This window comes from Pseudonaja textilis, chromosome 1 (assembly GCF_049901715.1).
Source record: "Pseudonaja textilis isolate UNSWEBS1 chromosome 1, rPseTex1.2, whole genome shotgun sequence".
NCBI classification, from domain to species: Eukaryota; Metazoa; Chordata; class Lepidosauria; order Squamata; family Elapidae; genus Pseudonaja; species Pseudonaja textilis.
Genome location: NC_141990.1, coordinates 170,292,159 through 170,303,950, shown reverse-complemented (window position 1 = coordinate 170,303,950; position 11,792 = coordinate 170,292,159). Strand labels below are relative to the sequence as shown.

At 41.1% G+C, this 11,792-nt stretch overlaps 1 protein-coding gene across 1 annotated transcript in view; it reads left to right on the top strand.

The window, feature by feature from the left end:
* Positions 1-1,057: 1,057 nt before the first annotated feature.
* Positions 1,058-11,792, top strand: part of LOC113433931 (cyclic nucleotide-binding domain-containing protein 2) — a 121,701-nt gene continuing 110,966 nt past the window's right edge. The window contains exon 1 of the mRNA XM_026696761.2: positions 1,058-1,254. The gene's annotated coding sequence lies outside the window, so the exon portion shown is untranslated. The remainder of the gene's footprint in view (positions 1,255-11,792) is intronic.

Here is an 11,792-nt window from a genome sequence, read left to right as displayed (position 1 = left end):
CAGAATATTTCCCCTAAAGAGTAGCAACTCAGAAGCAGAAACTCGCCCCCCACACACACACACTTTTGCTAATGGGCCATTGCTCTAGCCTGGGCCAACCTATTTTACTTAACAAAGATCTACTCCAGTTAGAGCTATAATAGGAATTACCCAAAGCCCTTTCATTATCCAGCAAGGCTCAACCAAACCTGCCACTCAAGAGAGCCTACAGAGTTTCCCCTGCATGGCCCCATGGGAGTCTGACAACCAATCAGAATACAAGCTCAAATTCAAATCCCAACAGAGGGTATAAAACCAAGGGACTCTCAGCATCTTAGCTCTTCCTTCTTCGGAGCTTCAAGCCATGTGGTCCTATCCACCATGAAACCATCTTTCCAAATAGTCTCTATGTTTCCAGTATCTTTTTCCCCACTTGGAATTGAACCCAGAAGGATAATTCTTCCAACACTTAATTCAAACCTTTTGAAAGATTAAAGCAAACTGTTAACATTTCTTTGGGTAGTTATAATAATCAACGCAGTTGCCAATAACTATATTAAGAAATTATAGCACATACGAACAAAATTGGGGAAATAAAACCAATTCTGCGCTTACTTTTTGTAAACACAACTTTTATTAGGAGAAAGCCTGGAGCAAAGTCGATTGTGATTTTTACCTCATTGATCCAGCCCCACATTGAAGGCTAAATGTCTTCTGTAATATTTTATAAAAACCCTCCAATCAATAAAGCGTAGGTGGGAACAAAGATCGGCTTTTTATTTATTAAATCTCTGCTAATTGCCTAAATTATGGGAACCGGAAAAAAGGAAAAACAAAAAGACCTTCTAGCGGCCTGTCTTATCACTGACAATTCATTTCCGGGAAGTACGGTGGCCCATTAGTTTGCCTAAAAAAGCGTTTGCGTAGTGTTAGTACTGCGTCTGCGCTGTACGAGTGGTTACGTGCGTGGTAGCTCCAAGACGGGATTGGATAGACTCGCTTTGGATTTCCCCCTCCCCTTTTCCTCCATGTCCCTGTTGCTTGCTGAATCATGGCTGAATCGTGCACTCAATTACTGCCCGCCTCCTCCTTCCTACTCAGCTTCCAGCCTCCTTCGGCTTGGGTGAGGGCTGTTCCCAGTGATTGCTGGGAAAAGATGCCCTGAAATGGAAATTTGCTTACTCAAGGGACAGGCATGAAACATGAAAGGGTGGAGACGGTTATAGGATTTGTTAGTCATACGGGGTGGGCGGACTACCATTCTTCTGTAACCAGGTATTGCAATGCAACCTCTAGTGTTGGATTATAATTTCGCCCCTTACCAAGGCGTTGGAATACAAGACGTGACAGTACTTTTGAAAATTTTAGAAAAATTGGGTAATACACCGTACCAATACGCTATGCCGTGAAGTTTACAATAATTTAGAGGCAACACTCATTTTGCTGAAAAGGATCCGCACTGAATAGAAAAGGAAATCTGTTTTAATTAAAAACGCATGTTTGTAATAATTGCAATTTTGGCCAATATTAACATTAAAGTTTAATCGTAAGTGCATTTACTGAGAGAACTAGTGGACATAGTTCTAAGTAAACGATGCACAACAATTGAAATGATTCAATTACAGTATCAGTTCCACATAGAAACTCAGCAAATATTTAATATTTGCTTGTTCATTTTTTAAAAGTTGTACTTTTGTAAACATGTTAAAAAATTAATGCCAAATGGATGCTTAATTCTGATAACACTTACTAGGTCTATAACATACTTTGCTGATCGAATCATTGCTTTTGATGTGTGGAGTAAACATTTGCAGAAATACTGAAGGTGGTCCCAAATAATTTTTTTTAAAAATGCTGTAATCTGTAGACAGGAACAGCAAAGTCTTGCAAATGTTGACTTTAACTTCAAAAACTAAAATTAATTTGTGGTTTTATGGATGTTGTCATATATGCCATGGTAACCATAGGTCTGAGTTTGTCAGGCTACAAAACTTTTCCCATTCAACCAACTAGAATGAACTTCTGAAAACATATCAAAACCTCTATCAAAAGGAATCCTTTATTGAGATGAGACAATTCATGTAGGGGTTAAAAGCAGCATCTAAGGTCTCTCAGGCATACAGAGATAGATAAGGGAGTTTAAAACCCCTCCTTATCTTGATGTGTATTTAGTAAAACAAATAGCCAACATGTTAATTCCCCCCCATTTTAGAGCGATCTTTTCCAGAGTTTCCCAGGACACATCTCACTGTGGAATTTTTATGGTCTCTTCATCTCCTGGCTGTCTCTCAGAGGTGATAGGTTCCGGCCATCTGGGTTTCATCCCTCCATTGTATCATGTGTAGGTTATACAAATTCGATATAAGATTAAATATGTTCAGGTTACATCAAGAAGGATTTCTTTATCAGTCTCTCCACCCCCACCCCCCCTTTTCTTCTTCCATTGAAGAAATGACAGATACACGGATCTGACATCCTGCCCTCCTTAAAAACAGATCGGTCTACCTGGAAAAAACAAAAATCATGCATTATGTTTGCAGTTTAGGATGGTTTATCAGGGTATTTTAGGTGGAACTTTCATAGTAATGTTGGTGCTTTTACGTGTCGTTTGGCTACCCACTCATTTTCTGAGGAAGGAAGGTGTTTCCAAGCTACTAAATATTGTGTGGATCCACGGTGAGTGCGCGGATCAAGGATATCTTTAATTTCAAAATGTTGTTCCTCATGTACCATGATGGGAGTTGGAGGTTTGGGAGTGGGGTCTGAAGTTTGAAGTGATCTCCAGTTTGAGCAAGCTACAGTTGAAATACTGGATAAATCTGCCTAAGTGTTTTGGGAAGTCGAAGCTCTACCGTCATGGGGTTAATAATTCTGGAGATGGGGAATGGGCCAATGAATTTTGACCCTAGTTTCTTAGAGGGTTGTAATATTTTAAGAATTTTGTGGACAAATATACACGGTCCCTGTGCTGTCCAGCCAGTGTATGGGAATTGGATAGTTAGGGAGCAATTGTGAGCTGTCCCCTTAAGGGAATGCATCATGGTAAATGTAGTTAAGGTATCCTGGGAAATGTAGTCCATATCACGTGACCACATCTGTAATCCTGATTGGTCACTAAATTGACCCTCGAGGGGTTGGGGTAGGTTTTCCTCACTTTTTGCTGAACTCATGGACTCGTGGTAACTCTTCTACCTCTATCGCTACAACATGAGGGGAAAAAGGAGAGAAGATAAATCATCTTTTTACCTACAAGAGAGATATACAAAGGATTGGTGATTAAAAAGAATTTCATCGTAAATGTGAGTTATGAGGATACCTGATGAACCAATAAAAGTACTTTGTTATGGAGGTTTTGTGGAGTTTATCTATCTGCATCTGTACAGGATACAGAACAGTAAAAAGATGATTAATTTGAAGTCCTGAAGCCCATCAGTATAAAGACTGTTAATTTGGATTTGTGATAAAGCAAAGTAATATTGAAGCCAGGAGTGAATATGCAATGTTAATCTAAGCCTGCATTTCCCCCCCCCCCTCTCTCTCTGAGCTTCGGAATTCTTTACATGCTGTCTGGGGGGCTGGAATTCCCCCACATACTAAAAACAAAGAGAACTTTCTAACCGCAGAGTTGAAAACCAGTAACCTCCCCTCGTCTCTGCTCAATTTGTCTTCCTGCTATCTCAAAAACTCCATTTACATAATAAGGAGAGTCAGATATTTCCCAGCTCTCAAAGGAAAACCAAACCTTTGTCTTTAAACCTTCTACAAATGCAGTGAGAGACTCTGAGAAATCATGCCTGTATGCTTGTTGGTACCTGATGAACCAATAAAAGTACTTTGTTATGGATGTTTTGTGGAGTTTATCTGCATCTGCACAGGATACAGAACAGTCCCCAATCTTGAAAGGTTTAGGATCGCAGTGTTTTTTGTCCCCCTGAGCTTTAAAAACTGCTCTAGCTTCCTGTAAAGATAATCTTACCACTGGCCACATGGCTTGTAAATTATTGATCCACTCCTTGAGGGAGGGGATTTCAGGTTTTTTGGTGGGTATTTCCGGCATGGGGTTGAATTATTGGCCTGTGGCTATCTGGAATGGGATGAACCCCGTGCTGCTATGGACTGAGTTATTGTATGCTACCTCTGCAAAAGGAAGAAGGTCAGTCCAATTGTCCTGTTGGTAATTAATAAAGCATCTTAAATATTGTTCTAATATGCTGTTGATCCGCTCTGTCAATCCATCCATCTGGGGGTGACTTGATGATGACAACACCTGAGTGGAGCCTAATAGGTTTAAAAATGCCTGCCAAAATTTGGATTTGAACTGAACACCCTTATCTGAGATAATCTGTTGGGGAGCTCCATGAAGGTGATAAATGTGTATTAGAAACATCTTTGCCAATGCCTTGGCAGTTGGGATCTTTTGGCATGGAATAAAGTGAACCTGTTTGGAAAAAAGATCAATTGCAACCCAAATAACAATATTTCCAGCACTTTTGGGAAACTCCACTATAAAGTCCATAGAAATCTTTCATAGGTCTAACTTTGAAAAAAAAAATCCTTTTGAGAGGTGGGTTAACATGTCCTTCATGAGGGGGAGTGAATACATATTCTCTATGCAAATCGCTTTTAATTTTTTGTAATTAACACACAAGCGTACAGAGCCTTCTTTTCACAGAATAATACTGGGGCAGCTATTTTTGGTCGGGTGGGTTCGATGAAGCCCCTTTTTAAATTTTTATCGATGAATGCTCTGAGTTCTTTTAGTTCTCTGGGAGACATGCGGTACATTTGTGGTTTAGCCCCTGGTAGGATTTCGATAGTGCAATCTGTGGCACGATGGGGTGGGAGTTCATCACAAGCTTCCTCGCTAAATGCTTGGGCCAGATCCTGATACTCATTGAGATTGTTAATGGGTTCAACCAACTGTCCAGTCATGGCTGACTCTGTTCTCTGTTCCTTTCTTTATCCTTTTCTCTGAGCTATTTGCAAATACTACGTCTCTCTGGAATTATACGGTTCCTGTCCTCCAATTTATTTTTGGATTCCATTTCTGCAGCCATGTGAGACCTAGGACTAGCAGCTCTTTCTTTCCTGGGGCTACAGTGAATGTGAGCATCTCACTATGGTTCCCTAGTCTTATTTTCAATGGTTCTGTGGTAAACCAAACTGGCTCCCCCCCGCTATAGTTCCATCTAATTGGCAGAATGCGATGGGGTTTTCCATTACTTTCAGTTGGATTCCCAATTTCTGTGCAAGGGAGGGGTTTATTAGGCATCGGGTGCATCCCGAATCCAGCAACGCTGCAACTTCCTACCCCTTCCCTCAGCTGGGGATAAACAGTCCTTGGGGTAGAGTGATTGATTCAATTGGGTCGCATACCAGTGGGTCGTCTTCCGAATCACTTTTGGACTGGCTCAGGTCTCCTCGAGGCATTGGGGGTTCTTCCTCTGGGTCGGGGGGGGGACCAGAACCTCTCGGCTTCGAGGCCAATTTCTTTTCCTCAAGGGTTGGATTTTCCAGGGGATAAACAGTCTTAGGGGTAGAGTGATTGGTTCAATTGGGTTGCTTACCAGCGGGTCGTCTTCCAGATCGCTTTTGGACTGACAGAGATCCCCTCGGAGCATTGAGGATTCTTCCTCTGGGTTCAGGGGGGGGATCGGAATCCCACAGCTACTCAGCCTCTCAGGCCAGTCTCCTTTCCTCAAGGGCTGGATGTTCTAGGTTTCCTCCCGATGGTGTTCTGGCTTTCTGGCAGGGGTTTTCGAACGGCATTCTGCTGCGCAGTGTCCCTCCTTTCCACACTTAAAGCAACCAGACGTTCTTGGAGTCATGGTGGTTTGGGGTTTGAAAACTTCCCATTTCCCCTGGGGTGGGGATCTTTTCCAAAACTTGCCACTGCGGCACCGGTTTCAAGTCATGTCTATCTCTGCCTCCTCTGCCATCATGTACCATTCATGCAGGAGGTTTGGGGCCCCACAGGCCAAGCAGGCAGCGTATAGGTTGTCATTTAGCCCATCTTTGAACCATCAAACTAGGATATCCTCTGGCCAGTCGACTCGGCAGGCCAGGTCACGAAATCCCTTGGTGTATTCAGCTACCGGGCGATGGCCTTGCTTTATGACTCTGATGCAGTCTCGGGCTTTTCTGTCGGCGAGAGGGTCTTCGAAGCAGTGGAGTAGGGCTGTCATGAGGTGGTCGAGGTTCCTTAATTCTGGGGCATTGACGTGGAGCATCACCATCCATCTGGCTGCTGCCCCTTCCAGGGCTAGGGTGACGACTTGTACTCAGGACCCCTGGGTTGGGAAATCCCGCCCATATTCTTGCATGTAGGTGAGCACTTGCGCCAGGAAAAATCCCAGTTTCTGGGGGTCTCCAAATGAATTTTACTCCCAGGGGTGGGACCTTCCTCTGCAGTTGTATGTCTCTCGGTTGGCCAGGGTTAATCCCCTGTTCTGCGGCAGTTAGGGGTCAGGTACCTGGTATGGTTGCTGGTTCTTCAGCTTGTCCCATTGCCTGATCATTCTCAGCTGAATCCGGGGTGGCAGCTCAGGTTCTCTCATTTTCTGGTTCCCTCGCTCTCCTGCATTGGTGTCCTGGTGCATCCCTCACCTCGAGGTTCTCCAGGAGAGACGAGGTGATTTATTTACTGTCTCAGTCGGTCATCGGCGGGTGGCTCCTCATCCCATTCTTCCGATAGGGCCTTCAGCTCTAATTTCCACCCAGGTTTACAAGGACCCTAGGTGAGGGTTACTCCCCTGGTTCTCCTGTCCCAGCTGTCTCTCTTTCCTACGCCTATAGACCACTGGGGCTTTGTGGAGATTTCGTAGGGAAGCTTTGCTATCTTCGATGGGGTGCACTGAGTCGGTATCTGGCTGGGTAACTGTCAACGTTTCTCCCCAGCATTCGGCTTCCCTTTGGTCCTTGCTGTACTCAGACATTTTCCTTTTTTGCAGGGTCCCCTCGGTAGAGTGAAGGTGTTTTTTTTTAAAAAAAAATTCCTCTCCGAGCTGATCCCTAATGCAGATGCTGCTTTATGTCAGGTTACAGAACTTTTCCCATTCAATCAACTAGAATGAGCTTTTGAAAACGTATCAAAATGTATCAAAAGGAATCCTTTATTGAGATGAGGCAATTCATGTAGGGGTTAAAAGCAGTGTCTAAGGTCTCTCAGACATGCAGAGATAGATAAGGGAGTTTAAAACCTCTCCCCTTTTCTTGATGTGTATTTAGTAAAACAAAGCGCCAACATGTTAATTCCCCCCAACCCCCTTTTCAGAATGATCTTTTTCAGAGTTTCCCAGGGCATACCCCTTTTTAGAGCGATCTTTTCCAGAGTTTCCCAGGACACATCTCACTGTGGAATTTTTATGGTCTTTTAATCTCCTGGCTGTCTCTCTCAGAGGTGATAGGTTCCCACCATCTGGCTTTCATCCCTCCATTGTATCATGTGTAGGTTATACAAATTCGATATAAGATTAAATATATTCAGGTTACATCAAGAAGGATTTCTTTATCCGTCTCCCCCCCTTTTCTTCTTCCACTGAAGAAATGACAGATACACGGATCTGACAGAGTTGCCATCTCCTGGCTTATGTGTTTATCTTAAACTTTAAGAAACATGTTGTAGTCTCTGCAAAAAAAGCCACCATTGGTTAGATTGATGAATGAACTGCCATTTTAAAGAACATAATGCATAATGATGTATCCTCATGGATCTGCATGTTCTTGTTTCAGTTACTTTGTTTCATCAAATAGAGAAAACACTGTCTTATAAATTCCAAAGTTGACAATATTTTGAATTGCACTTGAGTATAACGGTTTTCTGGCTATGTTAAAATCATTTTACGATTGGCTGCAATGTCCTTTCATTTTTGTATTTTATTGTTTAGGTTCATTTTAGTTATTGTATATATTTTTACTTATATATAAAGTTAGCACCCGTTCCTCTAGTAGAAAAATGAAATATCCTTGGAAATATTAAAAAGGCAGAATATTTCTCCTAAAAAGAGAAGTAGAAACTCAGAAGCAGAAACTCACCAAAGAGGCAGAAACTCAGCCCCCCCACCTTTGCTAATGGACTATTCCTCTAGCCTGGGCCAGCCTATTTTACCTAACAAAGATCTACTACGGTTAGAACTATAATAGGAATTGCCCAAAGCCCTTTCATTGCATCATCATCCAGCAAGGCTCAAGCAAGCCTGGCATTCAGGACAGCCTGCAGTGTTTCCTCTGCATGGCCTCATGGGAGCCTGACAACCAATCAGAATACAAACTCAAATTCAAATCCCAACAGAGGGTATAAAACCCAGGCACTCTCAGCATGTCAGCCCTTCTTTTCCTTCACCCAACATCTTGAAGCATGTGATCATCCTTTTCACTTTGGAGCTTCAAACCATGTGGTCCTGTCCACCATTAAACCCTCTTTCCAAACAACCTCCATGTTTCCAGTGCCTTTTTCCCCACTTGGAATTGAACCCAGAAGGATAATTCTTCCAACACTTATTTTTAAATTGTGCACTGCACAGAGTTATGTGAGATGGGGCAGCCATATAAATTGAATACAGTTTTAAAAATATAAAGCAGAGTTCATTTTCTGTGATAGGATGTTATAAAAGCTTCTGAGCAGAGATATGACTAATTTATTCACTATTTAAACGAATAAAAGTTTAAACAATTATATATTGACTCTATTTGGGGAAAATAATACTGATCCGTAATGTACTTGGAAAAACTGCAGTTTTTGCCTTTTATTTAAATTTTAATCATGTATATTAGTAATAAGTATATGTCTGAAATTTTTTGAGTCTGAAAATTAAAGAAGACTGCCAAAGTTTCTGTCATTTGGATGAGGACTTGTTGCCCAGAGTTGTTTGAAGTTAAAACCCATCCCTTTCCTAGGAAAATGAAAAATTTTAGGATATACTAAAAAGGCAGAATATTTCCCCTAAAAAGAAAAGTAGAAACTCAGAAGCAGAAGCTCACCCCCACCTTTGTTAATGGGCGGGCCATTAAGGCCTGGACCAGTGTATTCTACATAGCAAAACCCTCTACCCATCTCACCACATAGCCTGGGAAGATTGCATCAGCCAGCACTCAGGTGAAACCATGTGGTCCAGACGATGTCTCAAAATTAGCTAAGACCCCCCCCGCCATCCCTGGGAGTCTGACAGCCAATGGGATAATTTTTTTACACAGGAACAGTAAACACTAAGGTGGGGCCCAACAGAGGGCATACAACCAAAGGTCCCTCAGCATCTTGCCCCTCTTTTCCTTCACCCAACATCTTGAAGTATGTAATCATCCTTTTCACTTTGGAGCACCAAGCCATATGGTCCTGTCCACCATTAAACCATATTTCCAAGCAGTCACCATGTTTCCAGTATATTTCTTCCCCACTTGGAGCTGAACCCAGAAGGATATTTCTTCCAACAGAGTAAAAGGGGTGTCAAACTTGTGTTGTCATGGCAGTGTCATGTGATGTATCAGGACTTTTTCCCTGTTCGCTAAACCGGGCATGGGTGTGGCCAGCATGTAACACATCTGGCCTGAAGGCCGGGAGTTTGACAGCCCTGATCTATTTCATCCAGGGTCCTCTGCAGCTACCATGGGATCACCATCCAAAGCCTTTTCTTATTTATAGGCTGATTTTGAGATCTCAAATTTCTCATATGAAGTTGCTGGATTGTTGGATGCCATATGTTTTAATCCCTTCAATCAAGGAATACAGAAATGGATTTTTTTAAAAAATATTGTAATTCCAATATCTAATAGAGATTGTTTTACAAAAAAATAATAGGTAGATGCCCCCTTTCTCTTTGGTGGGGAATGAAAAGTAAAAATGCAGAATATGGGAGAAAGCAGATTCTGGGAAAAGAAATTACAATACTTTCCAAGAAAACCTAAACAACAGCAAATAAAAGTCACAAAATAATTATGGGAAAAATACTTTTTCATCCATGCATTTAAGTTTTAGGCATATTGATAACATTTCTTCTATGATCAATGGCTCATACAGACGAAGTACATCTGATACATTTGATGAAAATCTGATGAATTACATTTCAGTTTGTGCAGTTTTATTCCCAAAAAGTTTTTAATTTTTTAATTTTTACACATGTCTTTATGTGGGCAGTGTGATTCCAGATTATAACACTTGTACATAATTGGGGGGTTGAGCTGGCGTCTCAACGATACGGCATGCGATCTTGGAGGTCTGAGATCACTGCCAATATCGTTGCTCCTGGACGGTCCAAATGGATCTAAACCATCCCAAAGAGATGGTGAATGTAAAGAGTGCATCCTGTTGATCCCAAGGATACTGCAAAGTCCCTGGTAGATCCAGGAGAAGCTCTTTTTGCCAGTGGCAAAGAGGCAGCCATTAAAGCTGCTGAAGTTGGGACAGCTCTAAGGAAAAGAAAGAATCTGTAAAATCTCAGACAGAAGTAATTAAGCGGCGATTTTAAATGGAAAGTCAAATTAATTTTTTCTTTTTCTTTTGCTGGACAGACTGACAGACTCTTTCTATATGATTTTTTTTACTTTGAGCTGGACTGGTCTTTTTGTCTATCTTATTTTTCATTTTTGTTTCTTCTCCTTTTTGTCTTTACAATATTTTAGGCTAGAGATCCCCTTTTAGCTTTTTTTTTGGGGGGGGGAAACCCTTTTTACTTTTTAATTAACTTTTTTATAATAATTTGTTTGGAAAAGGAGGGGGGAGTGAAAACCATCTGGAGGACAATGCTCAATACAGACGATGTTAGAGCAAGAAAAAGAACAGGAAAAGGTGACATTGCAGATGATAATGCAAGGAATTCAAAGCATACAAGCAAGAATGGAGAATATTGAAAGGAGAATAGAAAAAAACTGATGAAAAGGTGGAGAATATTCAATAAATGATGATGAAGTATGATGAGAAATTCAAAAAAATTGAAGAAGATAAAGAGGTAAGGTTGGAGATATTGATGACAGATTAACAGTGGTTGAACAAGATAAAAGTGGGATGCTGAGATGGGAGATGGATAGATCAGAATTTTATCTCAGATTTCAAAACATAGCGGAAGAAAAGGGACAAAACTTAGCTGAGATAATGATAGAAATCTTGGCTGAAGCTCTGGAAATAACCAAAGAGAAGATGATGGATGGAATAGATGAGGTTTTTCAAGTCTTCACAAGATGTGCAATGAGAAATAGCTTACCAAGAGAAGTTCACATCAGATTTACAAAGAAAGCCATTAAAATGCAAATATTGCAAGTGGCAAGAGAGAAAACATTGAAATATAAAGATAAGGAGATTGTGGTCCTGAAACAAGTGCCTAGAAGAGTGAGAGAAATGAGAAGAGAATACTGATTCCTGACTAAAATCCGACTTTAAAAAGAGGTGAATTATAGATGGCTGATTCCAGAAGGTTTAATGTTCACATGGCAAGAAGAGAGATACAGAATTGACTCAATTGAGAAAGCTGAATCATTTTATACTGAATACTTTGGAGGGAGAGAGGAGGAGACAGAAAAAGAAATGTCACTAATTGAATTCCAAGAGGATTGCTAAATAGCTACTGAAAAAGAAGAAGGTGCAGTAGGTGGAAAGGTGGAAGTTAAGGAACAACGTGAACCAAGATCTACAGGAGCTGCTAAACCTAATTATAAAGTATAAATATGGAAGAGAAAAAGCTGATTACAATTAACATAAATAGACTTAATTCAGCTGCTAAAAGAAGGAAAACTCTTCATAAATTAGAGAAATTTAAAATTTGATATAATCTGCCTACAAGAAGTACATATTAAAAAGCAACATGAACAACTGTTGATACAGCCAA